A 24375-nucleotide genomic window follows, 5' to 3' on the forward strand; every position below is an offset into this window, starting at 1 on the left:
AAAGACTGAAAAGAGAAGAGGTCCTAATATGGAGCCTTGAGGAACTCCTATGGTATTAGGTAACAGGCAAGAGAGCTTGTTCTGCCATAGTACTGCTTGTTGCCTATCAGAGAGGTAGGCATAAAACCAGTCAAGAGCTTGGTTGTCTAAGTACAGGGTTTTCAGAGTGTGGAGAAGTAGCTGGTGGTTAAACATGTCGAAGGCTTTAGGCAGGTCCAAAAAGAGAGCTGAGGATATTTTTTTTGTTATTCCGGTTATGGTTAATTATATCGGTAAAAGAGAGGAGGGCAGTGGATGTACTGTGGTGGGGTCTAAATCCATGCTGTGAGTTGGTTAGTAGTTTATTCTGGATGAGATAGTATAGAAGTTGTTTGTGCACACACTTTTTCATGATTTTGGCAAGTGGTGACAATATGGCTATTGGCCTATAGTTTGATAGTTCTGTGGATGAGCTACCTTTATGGAGTGGTATAACATAGGATATTTTCCATATTGAGGGGATTGTGGACTCTGTTATGGTTCAATTAATTAGGATTGAGATGGGGTATGCTATGACATCTGCAGCTTTTTGCAGATATTCGGCTGGGAGATCTGCAGAAAGGGTAGTTGGCTTTAGCTTCTTCAATAAGGATCGGATAAAGGATGTGGAGACAGGTTAGAGGTTAAAGGAGAGTAGTGTCTTGGGTATAGAATCTGTTATTGAGGAGCAGGTAGTAGATAGTTGGTTGGCTAAGGACTGAATAGTCTCGGTAAAGAAAGTATTAAAGGTATTTGCTACTTCTTCTGGGCTTTTATCACATAATGTTCCTGGGGTAGGAGTGGATGATTTACCTGGATGGAGAAGATTATTTAAACCCGCCCAGAACTTTTGAGGGTTGTTTTAATGTTTATGTTGTAGATGGCAGTAATAGTTTTTTTTGTCAAGTGTGATGGCTTTTTTAGTCTCGTTTCTTAGCTGTTGGAATTTAATACGATCTAGGGGTGACTTGGTAGTATGCCATTTGGCCCATGCTTTGTTTCTAAGTGTAATTTTAGATTTGGAGTCTTTTGTTAGCCAAGGTGCTATTTGTGTTTCGATTTTGATCGACCGTTTTGGAGCATGAGAATCAAGTACAGTAAGAAATGTGGCGTTAAAATATGTTACTGCCTCATCTAGGGGACGGTACTTTATATTTGACCAGTTACAGGATTTGAGTTCCGTTTGAAATTTTGTGAGTTCAAAATGTTTCTTATTTCTGACAGACCTGTAAATGGGCAGTCCAGAGCTGACTGTTTTGTCTTTCCTTATGTATGTGATAAGGTGATCACTAAGGTCATTGGGAAGAGTCCCAGACATGTACATATGCGGATGACTATTAATGAGTATCCAATCATGGATACTCTCTTTTTGGTTAGAATTACCTATTCTGGTGGAGGAGGATATGGTCTGTGAGAATCCATGGAGGTTTATATGGGTGAGGTTGGAGTCTGAAGAACATTGGTTCCAGTCAATATTAACATCACCCAGAACAATAGTTTCTTGAGAGTAGTTGTTAGATATCCAGTTAAGAGTGTTCTCTAGTGTGTCAGAGTTGTTCCCAGGGGGGATGTAGATCCCAATTAGATTTACACTTTTTTGTTTGTTTAGCTGTAGTTTTAGAGCTAATATTTCAGCATACTACAGGATATGTACCCAAGGAGTGGCATACAGCAACAGTGGTCCCTCTCCACAAAGGTGGTGCCTCAACGGACCCTGGAAACTATCGCCCCATAAGCCTGACTAGCTTGGTCTGCAAAGCTATGGAAAGGATCATCATGGACCTCATAAATAAAGATATTGGGGACCTACAGACACTGGATCCTACCCAGTTTGGCTTTGTTAAGGGCAGATCCTGCCTCTTAAACCTGGTCGACTTCTTTGAAACAGTCACCAAGGCCATTGACGAAGGGAATGTGGTCCACACAGCCTACCTGGACCTCGCAAAAGCCTTCGATACAATACCCCACTCGGGCATTATAGATAAGCTCACCAGCTTAAATATAAACCCCTATGTCACTAGATGGGTTGCAAACTGGCTCAAGGACAGAACCCACATGGTTAGAATTGCTGGAGCCATGTCAGACTCCAAACCAGTTACAAGTGGCGTCCCACAAGGCTCAGTCCTGGGACCTCTCTTGTTCGGTATATATTTCTCGGAGGTACAGGCCAACACGGAAGGACTGTGGCTGACCAAGTTCGCAGATGACTGCAAACTGGGCCACATAATCGACTCTCCAGCCGACACAAGCATCCTCCAAAAGGGCCTCATAGAAACAGACAACTGGTGCCAGAGCCATGGCCTCAAGCTAAACGCCAAAAAGTGTATAGTCATCCCCTTTGGCAAAAACAAAGTGCCCACAAATTACCACATAGGTGGTAATCCATTAAGTAGAGAAGAAGTAATTAGGGACCTGGGGACCCAAGTTGATAGCAATCTCTCATTTGACAACCACGTGGCCAAAGTGATTAGAAAAACATTTTATATAGCCCACCTAATCATGAAGGGATTCACATCTAGATTAGGGGAGGTCATCATGCCTCTTTACTCATCCCTCATCAGGCCCATAATTGAGTACAATGCCCCTTTTGGGATGTACCTTACCAAACACCTGCAGCAACTGGAAAGACCCCAAAAGTACCTCACCAAGAGGATCAAAGGGCTCAAACAGATGCCATATGCTGCCGGTTAAAGAAACTCCAGCTCTACTCAGTGGCATACCGCCTGCTCAGAGGCGACCTGTGCCTGACGTATAAAGCCATGTCCAACCCGGAATTAAGGGACATGCTGCACCTCAAAAAATCCAAATCCCATCAAGCTACACGCTCGAGAGACTTGAACCTCAGCACTGAAATAAATAGGACATGCTGGAGGGACAGATCCATAACCCAGAGGCTCCCTTCACTCTGGAATAAAATCCCAGTCCAGGTTAGGCAGAGTCTCTCATTGACTCTCTTCAAGAGGAATCTTGATGAGTGGATGGGAGATCGTAGATTTACCCCGGGTATCACTTCTGTGTCACTGTTAGACAGAGGCACAGTATACTAACCTCGAAAAAGGGCATAGCAAAATTAATTTAAAATGGGTGGTGAAAGCCAAACATACACTGGCTAGGCTTATAAATGCCCTAGGGCAGATAGCCTGGTATGAATCTATGAACCTATTGGAGATCTGGGGTGGTTGAATGGGGTTAATTATGACGTTAAGTGTGCTTTTATATAGCTCGGCTATCCCACCTCCTACATACAATTTTAGTTTATAATACATAAAATTGCAGTTTACAATACATAGAAATTCATAATGTAAGATATGAAAATGAGTAAGGTAAATCAGATCAGGAGATTTATACACAACAGTAGTAAAGCCTATATTTTGTGGTACATATTCAGCAAATACAGCTGTTAGAGCAATCCATAAATGTTTTGAAGTGGTTGAGTAGTGCGGATGTTAAGGAAGTAGTATATTAGGAACAGTACAGGTGTGAGGTGTGAGAGATGAAAATACCTGTATAAGGTGGAAGGGGTAGTAGGAGGTAGATTAAGATGCTAAGGCAAGATGAGGGAAAAACTGGAAAAGATTAGGATAAAGGACAGTAGTGGAGTTAGGTAGGGTCATGACAGGTACACGTTTTGGTGTTAGGTAAGTAAAGTCTGAGTTCTTTTTTAAAGTGTATAGGGTGGGTAATGGAGCGTATGTGTGTTAGTAGTTTATTCCGAACTTGGGATACAGAGGATTTGTATAGTAGTTTACCGATAGTTTTCTTAGGTTGGTAAATGTGTAGTGTTGCTAGTTTGAGGTGCGGAGTGTGCAAGTGGGAGTATAGGTCGACACTAAGGAGGAGAGTGCAGGGCAGGAGGATAGTTTGTAGAGTATTAAGCGGGCAATTTCAAATTGTGATAGAAGGAGTTATTGTGGAAGTTCAAGCCATTGTCGATAGTTGAGTGCAAGGAAATGTTGTGAGTTATAAGGGGAGTTTGTGACAAATCTTTCTATTTTATGGTATGTTTGTTGGAGTTTGGCCAGGGTGGTAGACTGAATGTTAGTTAGGATAGGGGCAGCATAGAGAAGGGAGGGGAGGAGAAGAGCCTGTGCCAGGGAGAGTCTAGCATTCAAAGTTAAGAATTTTCGGTTGCGATAAAGCAAACCCAGTTTTTGCTGATTTTTTTTTTTTTTTTTACTTTTGGAGGATATGGAAGTTAAATTTAAGTTCATCGTCAATGATGAAACCTAGATGCTTTGTGTGGGAGTCAGTTTGTATGATGGTGTTACTGGAGGATGTGATGGCAAATTTGGATTTAAGGTGAGAGAGAGAACGAGGGAGGAATAGCAGGAGTTTGTTTATTGGGGGGTTCAGGATAGAAAAGTATCTTGGGTAAGAGTGTGAAGGTCAGAGATATTGCTGGAAGTGCAGATAAGAGTAGAGTCATCAGCATATTGAATTAGGGCAGATTGTTTGCAGGAAGTATGAAGTTTGTTAGTAAAGATGTTGAACAGGAGGGGACCCAAGATGGAACCTTGGGGTACACCGGATGTCACTGGAAGGTAGGGTGAGCAGGAGGAGAGCCATCGAACAGATTGTTGTCTATGAGACAGGTAGCTAGAGAAAAAGGCTAGAGCAGAAGCAGATAGATTGAGGTTAGAGAGTTTAGACAAAAGTAAAGGATGAGAGACAGTGTCAAAGGCTTTGGAGACATTGAGGAAAAGACAGGATATAAGTTGGTTGTTATCACAGGTGTCAGCTACAGTATGTGTAAATGATAGGAGGGCTGTAGCAATGCTGTGGTTAGGTCTGAAGCCATGCTGAGTAGGTGTGAGAAGTTTCTGCTGGAGGAGATAGTTTAGGAGATGTGTATATATACATTTTTCAAGTATTTTGGAGAGAAGGGAGAGGATGGCAATTGGTTGAAAGTTAGATGGGTCAGTTGAGTTCCCCCTATTATACAGGGTAATGGTGAAGAAGGGTTTCCAAATCTCTGGCACTGTTGCTTCCTGAATAGATCTATTGATTAATAGGGATACTGTGTAGGCTATGGATTTAGCAGCTATTTTGAGGAAAGTGGGTGGGAGATTTTCAGAGGAGGGAGAGCAGGGTTTAAGCATCAGTATGAATTACTTACTGTAGGAAGTAGGAACTGGTTGACAGGTGAAAAGGTTATTGTTGTGAGGGCTGTGAGGGGTAGAGGGGGTATTTGCGTTGGAGTTAGAGGGTGTAAGTTTCTGGACAGTGTCAATGAAGTGGCTATTGAGAAGGGTAGCAGTTTCTAGAGGAGTGTTATTTGGGAAAAGGGAAGGATTGGAAGGGCATCCAGGACTGAGAATTTTATTTAAGGTAGTCCAGAATTTCCGTGGATTGGATTTGTTGTTAATCTGGGAAGAGTTATAATATCATTTTTTGTCCCTGTTAACGTGTTTTTTGACAAGATTCTGAAGTTTTTTTGTACTTTTATAACAGGGGAGGTTCTTTGGTCTTAGTCCAGGCTTTCCAAGTACTATCATGTTTATGCATGAGGGGTCTAGTTTCCTTAGAAAGCCAGGGAGCAAAACTGGATTTGATTCTAATTCTCTTGATAGGGGCAAGGGAGTTAAAGGTTTCCAGGAACATTTGATTAAATTTAACTACTGCTTCATTGAGAGGGATCAGTTTGAGGAGGGACCAGTCAATACTGGAGAGAATTGAACTGATTTGGCTGGAAGTACATTTGGAGAGTTTATGAAAGCCTCTATAAGAGTGTGGTTTAAGTACTTGGACTGAGCATCTTAAGATGGCAGTAGGAAGATGGTCACTTAATGAGTTTGGTAAGGTAGATGGACTGTGGTAAAGGTTAGCAGAGTTAGTGAAGATCCAATTGATGGTAGAGTTGGAAGAAGCTGTAGTGTTCAGGTGGGTGGGGATGTTATCAGTTGGTGGAATCCCTGTAGCTCAATACTAAGTTGTGGAGAGTCTGTAGTAAGTTTGGTCCAGTTGATATTAACATCACCTAGGATGAAGGTTTCATATGGTATACTGTGTGGGAACCAGGGTAGGATAGATCCCAGGGTTGGAATATTCTTTCCTGGGGGGATATATATTGAGGCAATGACAAATTTCTTGTGAGGGATTAGATGGCAATTTAGGATGATAAATTTAGCTGGGTGGAAGTCTGGAGTAAGGATGGTGACAGATGAGAGGTTAAGGCCATCAGAATAAAGGATGGCAACACCACCTCCCTTTTTTAAATTCTGTCAGAGCAGTAGATATTATAGCTTTTTTAATTGTTGGAACCTGTGTTCTGAGTGAATGCCTTCCAGACTATCTGCAAATATACAGAGCTGAGTATATATTTTTTGGATATAGAGTTTATTAATTGTTGCTTAGATCTCTGTTGAAACTGTTGTCTCACTGTTCTGAGAGACTGATCTGCAAATATACAGAGCTGAGTATTTTTTTTTGGTTTTAGAGTTTGCACTGTTAGTTGTTGCTTAGATCTCTGTTGAAACTGTTTTCCCCACCCCACCCCCCATTTTCTGCCATGTCTTCAGTTGGTATAACTGGTTTTTGCAGCTTGTACGTTATCTAACTCAAGGATCACTTAATTTGACCTGTTAGTAACAGCCTGCATTTAATTGCTGGAACCTGTGTTCTGAGAGACTGCCTTCCAGACTATCTGCAAATATACAGAGCTGAGTATACATTTTTTGGTTATAGAGTTTGTTAATTGTTGCTTAGATCTCTGTTGAAACTGTTGTCTCACTGTTCTGAGAGACTAATCTGCAAATATAGAGAGCTGAGTATATATTTTTTTGGTTTTAGAGTTTGTACTGTTAATTGTTGCTTAGATATCTGTTGAAACTGTTTTCCCCACCCCCCACCCCCATTTTCTTGCCGTGTCTTCAGTTGGTATAACTGTTTTTTACAGCTTGTGTGTTATCTAACTCAAGGGTCACTTAATTTGATCTGTTAGTAACAGCCTGCATTTAATTGCTGGAACCTGTGTTCTGAGAGATTGCCTTCCAGACTATCTGCAAATATACAGAGCTGAGTATATATTTTTTGGTTATAGAGTTTGTTAATTGTTGCTTAGATCTCTGTTGAAACTGTTGCCTCACTGTTCTGAGAGACTGATCTGCAAATATACAGAACTGAGTACATTTTTTTGTTTTAGAGTTTGTACTTTTAGTTGTTGCTTAGATCTCTGTTGAAACTGCCCCCCCCCTCCAGTTTTCTGCCGTGTCTTCAGTTGGTGTAACTAGTTTTTACAGCTTGTGTGTTATCTAACCCAAGGATCGCTTAATTTGACCTGTTAGTAACAGCCTGCATTTAATTGCTGGAACCTGTGTTCTGAGAGACTGGCTTCCAGACTATCTGCAAATATACAGAGCTGAGTATATATTTTTTGGTTATAGAGTTTATTAATTGTTGCTTAGATCTCTGTTGAAACTGTTGCCTCACTGTTCTGAGAGACTGATCTGCAAATATACAGAGCCAAGTATATATTTTTTTGGTTTTAACGTTTGTACTGTTAGTTGTTGCTTAGATCTCTGTTGAAACTGTCCCCCCCTCCCCATTTTCTGCCATGTCTTCATTTGGTATAACTGGTGTTTACAGCTTGTGTGCTATCTAACTCAAGGATCACTTAATTTGACCTGTTAGTAACAGCCTGCATTTCATTGCTGGAATCTGTGTTCTGAGAGACTGCCTTCCAGACTATCTGCAAATATGCAGAGCTGAGTATATGTTTTATGGTTATAGAGTTTGTTAATTGTTTCTTAGATCTCTGTTAAAACTGTTGTCTCACAGTTTTGAGAGACTGATCTGCAAATATACAGAGCTGAGTATATTTTTTTGGTTTTAGAGTTTGAACTGTTGTTGCTTAGATCTCTGTTGAAACAGTTTACCCCACCCCCACCCCCACCCCCATTTTCTGCCATGTCTTCAGTTGGTATAACTGTTTTTTACAGCTTGTGTGTTATCTAAATCAAGGATCACTTAATTTGACCTGTTAGTAACAGCCTGCATTTAATTGCTGGAACCTGTGTTCTGAGAGACTGCCTTCTAGACTATCTGCAAATATACAGAGCTGAGTATATTTTTTTGGTTATAGAGTTTGTTAATTGTTGCTTAGATCTCTGTTGAAACTGTTGTCTCACTGTTCTGAGAGACTGATCTGCAAATATACAGAGTTGAGTATATTTTTGTAGTTTTAGAGTTTGTACTGTTAGTTGTTGCTTAGATCTCTATTAAAACTGCCCCTCCCCCCCCATTTTCTGCCATGTCTTCAGTTGGCATAACTGGTTTTTACAGCTTGTGTGTTATCTAACTCAAGGATCATTTAATTTGACCTGTTAGTAACAGCCTGCATTTAATTCATGGAACCTGTGTTCTGAGAGACTGCCTTCCAGACTAGCTGCAACTATACAGAGCTGAGTATATATTTTTTTGGTTATAGAGTTTGTTAATTGTTGCTTAGATCTCTGTTGAAACTGTTTTGTCCCACCCACTCTCCCTATTTTTGGTTTGTAGTTTAAATTTGGTGGCTTTTGCAGTTGCCCACCCCACTGTAGATTTGATCTGGGACACTCCCCCAGTACCATCTCTTTACCACATTCTACCTAATAAACTCTTTCTGCACTTGCTTTTAGTCCCTTTTAATTTAATTGCATTTTTAAAACTGTGTTTGGTCTAATATTGCTACTTACTCAAGTGTGCTAGCTTGCACTGCATGTGAATTGTTTTTACTACTGTTTTTGCTACTTTTCTGTAAAAAAAAAAAAAAAAAAAACTGTAAGCCTGTTTCCTACCTTTCCTGTAACTAGTGTTCTAGGACTGTATATAAGCTTCTGAGTGCCCCAAGCCTTTCTGTGTTGGAGGGAAGCCTTTTAACTTATCAGTGGGAGTGGTAAGCACTAGGTAACCTGTCTACCACATAAGGAGTGTTCTGGCCCAGAAATTGTAGTTATTGGCCATTTGGGCAATCTCTTCCATCTCTCTCAACTTTCTGATTTTAAAGCCTGCATTTGCACTTGTTTCTGTCCTGTAACTCTTCTAGCGCAGATACAGATTCTTAGTTTTAGCACTTAAATTCGCTTATTCATGCTCAGCACTTGTTCAGAACTTGTAAGCACTAAATAAGCTACTAATTACTATAGCACTCAAACTTCCTCATTACCTAGGGGAAAACAGTTTTTGTACTTACTTTTCTCACTTGCTTAGAGAAAAACAGCTCTTGTACTCACTTTCCTCACTTATCTAGAGGAAAATAGTTTTTTATTCAGGCATGTCCAAGGGTCAGCTGCCAGTGCTCTCTCCTGTCTATCTGATGAATCTGAGCATCTTGAGGCAATGTAGAAATTGCCTCATGTACACAGACAACCTCTTCTCCTACCACTCAACACTACAACCTGTGAGAGATGCACTTATCTAGCCAAACTGGAGGTAAAGCTCTCTCCAACCAAGACTGAACTTGACAGTCATGAGGAGAAGGTAAACATTTGCACCACACCACACTCATCACATAGTCTCACTAAATCTACACCACCAAAATCCACACATAGTAATACAAAAACATTTTTGGACGCTCTCAATAATAATCTGTCTAAGCAACAGAGACCTCCAAAGCAGAAACACAAGCAACCTCCATCCCCCAACACAACCCAAATGTCACATAGCCCACAGACTCAGTGTGCCACTCAACCACAGCCAATAAGGCAAAACAACGTACCCAACACACTAGCCATAGGTGACTCTATAGTCAGGCACACTGATGTCCCACTCACCAGGCTAAACAAGGAGAAGGTTACTGTCAGTTGCCTGTCGGGTGCCAGGATCCATCACATAACCCACGCAATCAGGTCACTCCACAACAAGTACAAATATGACTCTGTCATTGTCCATGTTGGTGTGAATGACCTGAGACGTACCTCCCTGGAGTACATGAGAAGAGACATGGAAGAGCTCTCCAATCTTGTAGCCCAAGCAGGTATGACCCTAGCCCTGAGTAGCATTCTGCCATTGCCCAGAATGATACCGCAGTACAAGGACAAAATGATTGACTTCAACAATTGGCTAAGCTTCTGGTGTCATTCTAAGGTGATCCATTATCTGTTTGCTTGGAATGACATGGTCGGCAGACCACGATGCTTTGCCACAGATGGCTTGCACCTGTCGCCCCTGGGATTCTGGATACTGGCTAAGGCTCTTGCTGCCCGTATAGTGCCTTTTTTAGGCAAGGTTCAAATAACAAATTCACCACCATAACAGGAACAGGCAAGCAAAAACTGCGGGTAATGCTACTCAATGCTAGAAGTCTAAATCTCAAAATGCACTCAGTCGAGGCACTTCTTAAAAAGGAGAACATCGATATCTGTGCAGTGACTGAGACCTGGTTCAAGGCTCCAGAGAGCACCCCTGCACTACCAGGCTATAACTCATACCACACTTTTCGGCCATGTAACCTGGACTGAAACACCAAAGGCGGAGTTGTGTCCATATTCATTAAGGATATCCACACCTCCAGGCTAGTTGCTCAGCATAATGCAGCCGAGGTTATCCAAGTGCAACTAACTCTGGGCAAAACTGCAATCCAAATTGTAGCTTGCTACAGATCCCACACCATTCCCCAGGATTCCCACTCCTCTTTTCTTGATGTACTTGAAAATATTAGGGTTCAACCAAACACCCTAATAATGGGTGACTTCAACTACCCCACCATTAACTGGGAAAACTACTCGTGTACCAACTCCTTAGCTCAACACTTTTTAGAATTCATAAACTCCAATGCCCTGGATCAACTTATCCACACCTCCACCAGGGGCAGCAATATCCTAGACCTAGTCATTACCAACATGAGTGACCGGTGTTCCACACCTGAAGTCAACTCCTCATTGGTCCAATCCGACCATAAGCTAATCACCCTTGATATCCACAACCCACCCCCACCCCCCCATTAAGGAAACCACAGTAAAAAATTTCTCCAAAGCCAACTTCATGCTTCTTAAGGCAGAAGTGATGAACTTCATGACACCCATGCAGATGGACAATACAGTTACAACTGCTGAATCCTACACAAATGGACTCTATAAGCACTTACATGAGTGCATGGATCGTGCTATCCCAAACAGAACCAAGATGCTATCCTCCAAAAAACGGAAGCCAATCTGGTCATCCCCTGCCATAAACAAACTATACAACAGAAGGAAGAAACTGTTGCAAAAGAGAGTAAAATCCCATGAGTGGAGGAGCTCCCTGGTCAGCCTCAGTAAGAAGTTGAGATCCCTTATAAGATCCTCCAAAGCTAGCTACAAAAACAAAATCGCCATTAATTCCACAGACAACCACAAAGCATTCTATAGCTATATCAAAAATCTCAATTGCAACACCCAGATCTACTCTGAGTTACAGCACAAAGGCAAGAAAATTACAGAACCAACTGATATTGCCAACATCCTGGCAGATAGGTTCAGTGCTAACTTTACCCCCCTCTCAACCCCTAAAGGGCCCATATCTATACAGGAAGAATGCAGAGTCCCTGTAATCACAACTACACAGGTAAAAGCTGCACTCTCTAAAGCCAAAAAGACAGCATCCATGGGACCGGACAACATACTAGGCTGCGTTTTACATGAACTTCAGAATGAACTGGCTCCCCACTTAAGCACCATGTGGGTTGGGAGGGTGGCCTAATGGTTAAGATGTTTGCCTTACAAACACAAGGTGCAGGGTTTGAGTCTCACAGGGGATAATTGGCTAGGCTTAAAATGGCTCATAAGGGCAGTTAGCTTAGTACTAACCTATGAAACCTATGAATCTATGACTCAGTAATAGCCTCGTATCAGGCTTTGTGCCCACTGAATGGCACACAGCAACAGTTATCCCACTCCACAAAGGGGGAGCCACCTCTGATCCTGGGAACTATCGACCTATTAGCCTGACGAGCCTGGTCTGCAAGGCCATGGAACGTATCATCATGGAACTCATAAACAAAGAAATTGGTAACCTCCAAACTCTGGATCCCACCCAGTTCAGGTTTGTGAAAGGCAGATCATGCCTCCTGAACCTGATCGACTTCTTTAAGACAGTCACCAAAACCATAGATGAGGGTAAGGTGGTTCACACAGCCTATCCTGACCTTGCCAAGGCTTTCGACACCATCCCCCATTCTGGAATTATAGCTAAACTCACTAAACTAGGTATAAATCCCTATGTCACAAGATGGGTTGCCAACTGGCTCACTGACAGAACCCACACTGTAAAAGTTGCAGACTCCAAATCTGACCTCAAAGCTGTGACAAGTGGTGTACCACATGGTTCTGTCCTGGGACCTCTCCTGTTTGGTATCTACTTGTCTGAAGTACAGGCTAACACAGAAGACCTCTGGCTAATGAAGTTAGCAGATGACTGCAAACTAGGAACCATAGTCAAGTCCCCAAATGATGTGGACATCCTACAGAAGGGCCTCACTGAGACAGATGCCTGGTGTCAGAGCCATGGCCTCAAGCTCATTGACAAAAAGTGCAGTGCCATCCCCTTTGGTAAAAACTCTGTACCCATGAACTACCACATAGGCAGTAATCTACTTAACACCGAATGTGTGATAAGAGACCTTGGGACCCAGGTGGACAGTAGTTTCTCTAATAAAACCACCAGAGCAAAAAGGAAGAAAACAACCAGCCAGTGAATCCACCAATAATTTATTTAAAAACTGAAGAAACTCTTTCCTCTAACGTCTCAACTCAACACAAAAGCGCTAAACACAAAAGCCTTCAAGGAGTAAAAACATTACAGAAAAACTTGCCTCATATACTGTGTTCAATTAAACAATCAATCAATTAAATGAGATATTTCCAATTTAACTCTTCATTAAGTCCATATGGGTGTAAAGTGTTAAATTTCAAAATATAAACAGATTCCTTTGTCAAAAGTCATTTTTTTAAAAGACATTCATCAAACAGTGATACTTTAACTTTTTCTAATATAGTACCCTGTAGTCCTTCACTAATGCTATTATGAAAAGATTTAAAATGAGTTGCTATAGAGCTTTCTTCTTTCTTATTATAGATATCTCTTATATGCTCAAGCATTCTAACCTTAAATGCCCTCTTGGTCTCTCCGGTATAAAATAAATCACAGGGGCATTTAAGTGCATATATAACTCCCTCTGTGCTACAAGTAAAACTGTAACATGTATCAAATGGAATATGATTAATGTTGACAAAATTATTTACTACATATTTACATGCTTTACATTTGTTACAACAAGATGTTCCTATCGGAAATATGTTTCGATTAATCCTGGAATCAGGGATACAAAACTTCCCCTTAACAATGAAGTTTTGTATGTTTCTGCCCCTTCTATAAGAAATGCCTAATCTTGCATTTAACCAAGAAGAGACATTTTTTCAAGGAACACAAATAATTCCAAAAATATTTCACTTCTTTAATAATTTCAGAGCTAAAACACCCAAATGTAGTAACAAAATAAACTAGCTCAGAGAATTCTTTACCATTGATTTTGTACGGAACCAACATCTGAAAATTAGTATTTGGGTTCTTTGTAGAAGAGCCAGAACATAATTTCTTCCAGCTTTTTTCCATCAGATTTCTATTATAACCCCTTTTCTCAAACATATCAACAGTTATTTTTAATTCTTTTCTTAAATCCCAGATATTATTACATAATCTAGATACCCTCAACATCTCACCATATGGAAGTGCTTCCAAAATATGAGTAGGATGGCAACTATCTCTATGCACAAATTGTGTGCCTTGATCAAATTTTCTATGTACAGTACTATGAAAAACAACACCATGATTAATGCTCAATTGTACATCCAGAAATGGAATACATGTCCCTACTAACAAACCATCGAATTGTAGATCAAATCTATTATGATGTAATGAATGGACAAATTGTTCAACCAATTCTTGACCACCCTGAGCAATAAAAATTAAATCGTCAATATAAAGAAAATACCTTATCACATATTGATGAAAAAATGCACTTCTGTAAATATATTCTAATTCAAAAAGGCCAATACTAAGATTAGCGTACATGGGGGCAAAAGCAGCCTCCATGGCTGTACAATGTTTCTGTCTATAAAGAATATTATTAAACTCAAAGAAGTTTTTTATAAGACAGAAATGTATTAATTCTATTACATATTCTGTAGCTGGAGAAGTTCCTAAGAAAACTCTTAATGCCTCTATACCAAAGGCATGGCCAATATTAATGTCTAAGCTCTTTACATCTATTGTAAAAAAATACATATCTACATATCACTATTCCGTTCTATATCACTAATTTTATCTAAGAAATCAAATATATCTCTAATAAAGGAAGGAAGGTTATATACTGCAGGACTTAAATAATGGTGTAAAAAAACACCTAACGCATGTGCAAAATAGTCACATCCAGCAACTATAGGCCTCCCTGGTGGTCTATTTAAATTTTTATGTATTTTTGGGAGCCAATAAAAGTGTGCCATTTTACTATTCTTTATATCAAATGTATTCTTAATGTCTGCATCTGTGAAATATCCAAGTCTATTACCTTTAGATAATAGTTCATGATATTCCTTCATTGCCTCATTATATGCTGACATGTTAACAATTTCATAAGTTTGATCATCCTTTAAATGCTCCATACACATTATTAAATACTGAGTATAGTGCATAATAACCAATTTATTTCCTTTATCTGAGGGTTTAAAAATAACATTATCCATTTTACTCAATGTCCTGAGGGCTTTCCACTCCATAATAGATAAATTATAATTAATACACCCTCTATTTCTATCAAACTCCATAAAGTCATTATTTAGTGCAAAATTCAACATATTTGAGAAATAAACCACTTCAAAATTAGAATATGGAGGTATAAACACACTTTTAGTATGTACATTGCTTGTATCTGGTTTACAGTAAGCATTAAAAGAACTATCTGATTCACAAGTAAAAAAACTATCATCAGAAAAATTCATATTGTCATCACCATCTATAAAATCACTTTCTACAGTTGTTTTTCTAAAGAAATATTTTAAATGCAGCTTTCTACTAAACTTAAAAACATCACATTTAATATCATGAATGTGATGTACTACAGTTGGAACAAATTTTAAGCCTCGATACAAAAGTGAATATTCATAGTCCGTAAAGACATGTCCAGATGCATTTATAATATAATTATTATTAGCTAGAGGTAAGGCATAATCTTTTACCTCATTTGTACCCCCTATGGGGGTAAAAATCCCTCTGTAACTGTCCTTGTGCTTCACGGAATCATTTTGTGCCTTGTTTTCCCCCTCTGGAGTTGTTAAATTCACTCCGAAAAGTTTGTTGATAACGCTCAGGTTGTTGTGCTGCTGGTAGAGCAGGATAATCCTCTGGGTTATCTAATTCTTCGTCACAGGATGTATACAATCCATCTAAAGCAGAAAAAGAGGAATCATACATACGGGAACCGTTTTTCAGCTTCTGGAACCTCACATGATTGCGAGCCTACCTCCTATCGGTTGTGGAAATGAACGCCTTCCCGTTTTCATAGACACGTAGATCTCTCAACAGCTTTCACTTCTTTCTATCCACCAATTCCCCCTCAAAATGTTTAAGCTTCAGATTAATGCCACTTAAATAAGTAACAAGCACAGAAGCATATGTTCCTATTGACAGGGTATTGCATATTTGTTTAATTTGTTCTTTCAGTTCCTTCTGTTTAACCCTGTCTCGATCTATCAAGATATTCACCCATTCTAAGCTGCACTTATGCGCTGCTACTACTCAGCATTTATGGAATTGTACATCGGCAGCATTGTGCAGATCAAAGGGCAGAGTAGGATCTTTATATACTCTTAACCCTCTGGGTGTAATGTCTAAGTCCAGATATTTCTGCAGCCCCGATAAATTGAGAAAGGTAGCAGTTTCTTTCCAAATGAGTTTATCAAGTTGTTCAAATAAAGACTTACTTTCTTGCAGCAAGGATGATGGTAATTTCCTTCTGATATTCTCAAAGGGATTGTGGCAACGTTGATTTCTTTCTTGTTCCCATCTATCCTAGGTAATGCAGGAATTAGGCACATTGGGCGCATTAATAGTTGCTATATGAGTAGGTAAATTACGATCAGAAGCATTATTCAGAAAATTGTCCAATGACATCTGAGAACCATCACCTATGGTTTCTCGAAATACATGAGGCAAGTTGTATTGGGGATCACTGGCCATAAGAAACTATAGTAAAACCACCAGAGCAAAAAGGAAGAAAACAACCAGCCAGCGAATCCACCAATAATTTATTTAAAAACTGAAGAAACTCTTTCCTCTAACGTCTCGGCTCAACACAAAAGCCTTCAAGGAGTAAAAACATTACAGAAAAACTTGCCTCATATACTGTGTTCAATTAAACAATCAATAAATTAAATGAGATATTTCCAATTTAACTCTTCATTAAGTCCATATGGGTGTAAAGTGTTAAATTTCAAAATATAAACAGATTCCTTTGCCAAAAGCCGTTTTTTTAAGACATTCATCAAACAGTGATACTTTAACTTTTTCTAATATAGTACCCTGTAGTCCTTCACTAATGCTATTATGAAAAGATTTAAAATGAGTTGCTATAGAGCTTTCTTCTTTCTAATTAAAGATATCTCTTATATGCTCAAGCATTCTAACCTTAAATGCCCTCTTGGTCTCTCCGATATAAAATAAATCACAGAGGCATTTAAGTGCATATATAACTCCCTCTGTGTTACAAGTAAAACTGTAACATGTATCAAATGGAATATGATTAATGTTGACAAAATTATTTACTACATATTTACATGCTTTACATTTGTTACAACAAAATGTTCCTATCGGAAATATGTTTCGATTAATCCTGGAATCAGAGGTACAAAATCTCCCCTTAACAATGAAGTTTTGTATGTTTCTGCCCCTTCTATAAGAAATGTCTAATCTTGCATTTAACCGAGAAGAGACATTTTTCAAGGAACACAAATAATTCCAAAAATATTGCACTTCTTCAATAATTTCAGAGCTAAAACATCCAACTGTAGTAACAAAATAAACCAGCTCAGGGAATTCTTTAACATTTATTTTGTACGGAACCAACATCTGAAAATTAGTATTTGGGTTCTTTGTAGAAGAGCCAGAACATAATTTCTTCCAGCTTTTTTCCATCAGATTTCTATTATAACCCCTTTTCCAAACATATCCACAGTTATTTTTAATTATTTTCTTAAATCCCAGATATTATTACATAATCTAGATACCCTCAACATCTCACCATATGGAAGTGCTTCCGAAATATGAGTAGGATGGCAACTATCTCTATGCACAAATTGTCTCTCCTTTGATAGTCACATTGCCACAGTAGTCAGGAAGTCCTTCTATGTGGCACACCTCATCATAAAAGGGTTCTCATCCAGGAAAAAAGAGGTAATTGTTCCCCTCTACTCGACACTCATTAGACCCATTATAGAGTACAACGCCCCTTTTGGAATGTACCTCACAAAACATCTGCAGCAGCTGGAAAGGCCACAGAAGTACCTCATAAAGATGATTACTGGCCTCAAACAAATGCCCTACACTGACCGCCTCAAAAAAACTCCAGCTGTACTCCGTAGCATATCACCTACTCCGAGGTGATCTCTGCCTAACATATAAAGCTATGTCAAACCCAGAACTGTTGGACATGCTACACCTAAAGAAATCCCACTCCCTCCAAGTTACACGCTCTAGAGACCTAAACCTTGTCACCACAATAAACAGGACATGCTGGAGGGATAGATTTCTGTCCCAGAGACTTTCCATACTCTGGAACAGGCTACCCATCTATGTCAAGCAAAGTTCTTCATTAGCTCTCTTCAAGAAAAATCTTGGTGAGTGGCTGGGAAATAGGAAATACACCCCGGGGATCACTTCTGTGTCTCTGCTCAACAGTGGCACAGGAAAATAACTTTCTTGGGTGGCGTAAGCCAGGGAACCTTGTTGGCTAGGCTTACGAAGGCCCTTGGGCTGATAGCCTAGTAGCTACCTATGAACATATGAACCTATAGCTGGGTGGGAGTATTTCTTTGTTTATGTGGGATTTTAGCCAAGTTTCGGATAAGGCTAGGTTGTGAGGGGTGGTATGGGCAGTCCAGGAATGCAGCTCAGTGACTTTGTTAGTGAGGCTTTGAATATTTAGGAATAGATAGAGAGGTGTTTGTGTAGTGAGGCTTGGTAAGAGGGAGGAATGAGCAGGATGAGTTAGATGGGAAGATGGGTGGAGGAGGGGATGTGGGGTGTAAGGTTAAGGGGAGGGGGCTAGGATTGGGGTGAATGCCACCACCAAGAAGTATGTTACTAGGAAGTGAAGTAAAATTAGTAATAAGAGATGGTAGTGTAGCTTTGGTTTGGATTTATAGGAGAGAGGATAGTTTTGTAATATAGTGAGCTTATGAAAGCAGTTATTATAGAAGTTGAAGATAGGGATGGGGAGATTAAGAAGGAGTGAGATGGAGAGGGAAGTTTGGGGATACATGTGGTAGGAGGATATATGAAAGGCTGGGAAAGGTTGGTGTGATAGGAGGTTAGAGCAGAGAGCAGTGGTAGAATTGGTAAGGTAAAGTATAAAAGTAACATGCTAGGTTATATGGGGAGTAAAGGTAAGAAATGTGTGGATGAGCTGGTTTAAGAGCAGGAAGTGATGTAGTAGATAATGAAGGTGTATGGGTGGGGTGGTTGCAGGTAGGACGTGGAGTATGAGTAGTTGAAATGGACAGGAAAGGGAGGGATTGGAGAGGATAAAAGTAATTGAAGTGGGGTGGGTTGGAATGGGGTTAGGATAGGGGAGTGAACAGAGTGGGGCTACACCTGCAGCGACCTGAAAAGTCCCCAAGAAAGACAATCAGTGATGCTGGTAAGTTTGGTCTCAGTAGAGGCAGGAGAGGCAGGAGGGAGTAGAGAAAGGCACAGAGAGATATCTGAAAAGGTCAGTAGGGAAGGAGGTATCAGGACCGAGTAAGGAAGCTATCAAAGGCCAACAGGACTGAGTAGTGCAGGAGGGCAAGCTAGAGAAAAATAATCAGAGATGGGAGCACAGAAGATAGGGATCTTAAGAGTAAGAGTATTTGTAGAAAGCAAGAGGGGGGAGAACAGAGTAGTTGGAAGATGGAGGAAAAGGGAGTGGCCCGGAGATGTGCAAGAAGCCGATTAGTTCCCTGTGCCTCTGTCCAGCAGAGCCACTGAAGTGATCCCCAGGGTAAACTTTCTGTTTCCCATCCACTCGTCAAGGTTTCTCTTGAAGAGTGTTAATGAGGAGCTCTGCCTAATGTAGATTAGAATCTTGTTCCAAAGCATGGGAAGTCTCTGGGACAGGAATCTATCCCTCCAGCACATCCTATTTATTGTTGTGGTGAGGTTTAGATCCTTAGAGCGTGTAGCTCGAGGGGATAAAGTTTTCTTTAGGTGGAGCATATCCATCAATTCTGGGTTGCCCATGGCCTTGTATGTCAGGCAGAGATAACCTCTGAGTAGGCGGTATGCAATCGAGTACAGCTGGAGTTTCTTCAGTTGAGCTACATAGGGCATCTGTTTGAGGCCAGTGATCCTCTTGGTGAGGTACTTCTGTGGTCTTTCCAGCTGTTGCAGGTGTCTTGTAAGGTACATCCCAAATGGGGCCTTGTACTCTATGATGGGTCTGATGCGTGATGAGTAGTAGAGGGGCACAATGACCTCTTTTGATCTGGATGCGAACCCTTTTGTGATTAGGTGGGCCACATAGAAGGATTTTCTAACCACTTTGGCAATGTGATTATCAAAGGAGAGATGACTATCTACTTGGATTCCCAGATCCCTTATTACTTTTTCCGTATTTAGGAGACTATCACCTATGTGGTAGTTTGTGGATACTTTGTTTTTTTCCAAAGGGGATGACTATGCACTTTTTGGCATTTAGCTTGAGGCCATGATTTTGACACCAGGTATCCATCTCAGTGAGACCCTATTGGAGGATGTCTGTGCCAGCAGGAGAGTTAGTTATAGCCCCTAGTTTGCAGTCGTCTGTGAACTTGGTTAGCTATAGTCCTGCTGTGCTTGCCTGTACCTCTGAGAAGTATATGCTGAACAGGAGGGGTCCTAGGACTGAGCCCTGGGGAACGCCACTTGTAACCGGTTTAGAGTGCCGAACAGGAGGGGTCCTAGGACTGAGCCCTGGGGAACACCACTTGTAACCGGTTTAGAGTCAGGCCTAGCTCCCACAACTCTCACCTTATTATTGTATCAGTAAATGCAAATGCTTCCATTGCCCTACTCATGAAATCCCAACATACTATATTTAATGCTTTCTCTGCATCAAGACCCACCAATAGTGGTATTTTCATAAATTGTGCTTCTGTCTGGATCATCATTGTTCCATTAATGTTGTCAAATATTTGCCTCCCCTCCACAAAAACCACACTGATCCATATCCATTAATATTGTCAACATATTTGCCATTCTTTAGCTAGTATAGACATAAACACTTTATAGTTATGGTTTAGAATTGAAATGGGCCTATATAAAGCTTGGTCTGATGGATCCTTACTATCTTTAGGTATTACAGCAAACACAGCTTTCCTCCAGGATGTTGGTGCCTCCCCACCTCTTAAAATACTGTTAAACAAAACCTTCCAGATCGTTATCACTTTCTTCCCTCCTAGCTTCCAAACTTCCACAGGAGTAACATCTATTCCTGGAGACATTCCTGCAGATTGATTATACTTCACTGTTTTTATCTTATCTCCACCTATATTAACTGTTAATTATTGAGTCTTTATTTACTTCTAACCTTGGCATATTTAAATTGTCCCTAAATATTTCCTTTTGTGTTTTTTCTTGATTTCCACATTCCTCTGCTTTATACAAATTTTCAGAAAATTTTCTAATACCTTTACAGGATCTCTGGTAATTTTTCTTGTTATAGGCTCCCTAATTTTGGCAACAATCCTTTCTACTTTCTGTTTTCTAAGTAGTTGTGCTAGGAGTTTGTGTGCTGTGGATTTATTGTAAAAAAAAAAAAAAACAGTTTCTTAATAGCAGTCTTTCTAAACTCATGCATGCTTTTCACATACTCACTTATTTTCTCTGTAGTATTCTGCAGTTGTGCCTCTTCTTGTTCTGTGAAATTTCCCTTATTATGCCCTACTAAATAATTCTTGTTACTTCTTAACCATATCTCTTTTTCTTTTATTTCTACCCTATTTTTCAACTTCACTTTCATTTTTATCCCACTCACTAGCTATAACTTCTGAAGAAATTACTGTTTTCTCTAATAACTCTTGAATAATTTCCACAACCCATTCCATAAATTCCTCTCTTTTTAACAGGTAGGTTGGGAAGCTCCAGTGTCTCATTTTTACTTCATTACCCTGCATTTTATCTCAGCTGTTATTGGTGCATGATCTATAATAGTTATCGGAAGTGTGTTGAAGCTTTCAATTAATTCCTGTGAAATATAATTTTTGTCTCATCTAGCCCAGTGGTACTTTGGGGAATAATATGTAAATTCTCTCTGAGTTCCTACTATTAAATTTCCATATTCCATGTCAATTATTTTCCCTTTTAGATCCTCAAGATACATCCTTCTTCTTCTCTTTCGGCTATTCCCATTAGGGGTCGCCACATTGGATCATCTGTTTCCATTTCTTCCTGTCCTCTGCATATTGCTGTGTCACACCAACCACCTGCATCTCCTCTCACCACATCCATAAACCTTATCTTAGGCCTTCCTCTTTTCCTCTTACCTGGCAGCTCCATCCTTAGCATCCTTTTCCCAATATACCGAGCATCCCTCCTCAGCACATGTCCAAACCAACGCAATCTCACCTCTCTGACTTTGTCACCAACCCATTCAACCTGAGCTGACCCTCTAATATACTGATTCCTAATCCTGTCCATCCGTGTTACATCCAGTGCATATCTTAACATATTTAACTCTGCCACTTCCAGCTCTGACTCCTGCCTTTTTGTCAGTGCCACCGTCTCCAACCCATACAACATAGCTGGTCTCACTACCCTCTTGTAGACCCTCCCTTTCACTCTTACTGGTACCCATCTGTCACAAATCATTCCTGACATTCTTCTCCACCCATTCAACCCTGACTGTACTCTCTTCCTCACCTCTTACCCGCACTCACCATTACTCTGAACTGTTGATCCCAAGTACTTAAACTCATCCACCTTCACCAACTCTACTCCCTGCATCCTCACCATTCCTCTATCCTCCCTCTCATTCACACACACATATTCTGTCTTAGTCCTGCTGACCTTCATTCCTCTCCTCTATAGCATATCTCCACCTCTCCAGGGTCTCCTCAACCTGGTCTCTACTCTCACTACAGATCACAATGTCATCTGCAAACATCATAGTCCATGGGGCCTCCTATCTGATCTCATCTGTCAACCTGTCCTTCACCATTGCAAATAAGAAAGGGCTCAGAGCTGATCCTTGCTGTAATCCCACCTCCACCTTAAACGCATCTGTCACTCCCACTGCTGACTTCACCACTGTCACACTACCCTCGTACATATCCTTTACCACTCTTACATCCTTCTCTGCCACTCCTGACTTCCTCATACAATACCACAACTCCTCTCTAGGCACCCTATCATATGCTGTCTCCAAGCACACAAAGACACAATGCAACTCCTTCTGACCTTCTCTATATTTCTCCATCAATACTCTCAGAGCAAACATCGCATCTGCAGTGCTCCTTCCCGGCATAAAACCATACTGCTGATCACTATCAAGATACATCCTCACTATTGTAAATCAGGTTCCAGTCCCCACTTATAAGTAATATTCCTTTTGAAATCTGATTATTTTTCCCAAAATGTTCTTAAGCAGTTTTAGGTGGAATATTAATACATGCCTGTGTAATCCCCCTCCTTTGCCAGTAGCCCTTACTACCATAAATTTACCATTACTATCTTTTTTTTCCATCTATCACTACTGGAGCTCTTCTAGAAATTAGTATAAGTACTTCCATTTTCCTCTGTCCCTGATATTCTACTGAATATCCATCCTAAAGTCCTTTCTTTATCAAATTCACATGATCACTTCTTTCCAAATATGTCTTCTGTAGTATTGCTATTTTCTCTCTGCATTTCTTAATATAATTTAGTACTTTTATCTTTTTTGTCTGTAGCTGTGAGGCCATTCACATTCCAAAATAATATGTTTAGTGTAGACATTATGATAAGAAGTTATTATACCCACTTATTATATATGACAGCTTTTTAATATATTTCCAGATTTTGTGTTAAATTCACCTACCCTATGTCACAAAACCTTTGTCACATTTTACAAGATGTCTTGTTTTAATGAAAACCCACAAACAAAATCCAACCCCCAAAACACCCCCATAACCTATTAACTTAAAACAAACACAAAGAACTGTGTACATATTCAGATAATGAAGTTTAACCCTCCCAGTAGGAACAATTGTCCCAAATCAGCAGCATCCACAGACATTCATTCATTAAAATTTAGGTTATCCATGCTAAGGCAGTGGCCCCAAAATTTTAGTTATCAGGAGAGACTGTCAGCCTTTTCTCTGTACTCTTTCTCTTATAGACTCCTCCATGGAGATCTAAGTCTAGTCTTTCATACCATGAAAGATCCAACCCTATTTAATCTGCTATTCGTTTGTAGAACTAATAGTATATTAAATCTCCTGTTTAAGGAACTAAACTGTCAATAGCAGGAAAATAAGACATTTTGGCATAATCAATTTGTATCCCAACATATTTGGGTGGCCGCAGTGGTGCAGTGATTAGTGTTGTCACCTCAGAGCAAGAGGTTCTCTGGTTCAATTCTTGGCTGAAGTGCCCTCGGTGTGGAGTCTGTATGTCCTCCCTGCGGTCATGTGGGTTTCCTCTGGGTGTTGCAGTTTCCTCCCGCATTCCAAAGATTTGCATAGGTGGATTGGACACTCCAAATTGGCCATAGGTGAGAGTGTGTGTGTGTGTGTGTGTGTGTGTGTGTGTGTGTGTGTGTGTGTGTGTGTGTGTGTGTGTGTGTGTGTGTGTGTGTATGTGTGTTTGTGTGTGCGCAAGAGAGTGGTACGAATGAATTACCACAGCAGGGCTAGCCATCTGGTGGTGTAAACCTTGGCTCAAGATGATTGTCATTGATGAAGTAACACTCTGACCCCATGTGCAAAATGGGAAAAGGGGTTGAGGATGGATGGATGGATGGATATTCCACACCTCTGAAACAAACTTCCACTACATGTCAAGCAGATTGCCTCCTTCAAAGCAAAACTACATAATTGAATGGGCAGCCTCAAATTTTCTCCCAGTCTATTTTGTCTTGCCCCCACCCCCGAGGTTTAGGGAGTTGGGGGATTAGGTGAGGTTAGGGATTTG

General features: G+C 40.3%; 1 protein-coding gene across 1 annotated transcript in view; it reads left to right on the forward strand.

The window, feature by feature from the left end:
• Positions 1-24375, forward strand: part of LOC122788719 (serine/threonine-protein phosphatase 2A regulatory subunit B'' subunit gamma-like) — a 231572-nt gene that overhangs the window by 74225 nt on the left and 132972 nt on the right. The window lies entirely within an intron of this gene.

Source organism: Protopterus annectens, chromosome 14.part0, assembly GCF_019279795.1.
Source record: "Protopterus annectens isolate FY-2018-M chromosome 14.part0, PAN1.0, whole genome shotgun sequence".
NCBI classification, from domain to species: Eukaryota; Metazoa; Chordata; order Ceratodontiformes; family Protopteridae; genus Protopterus; species Protopterus annectens.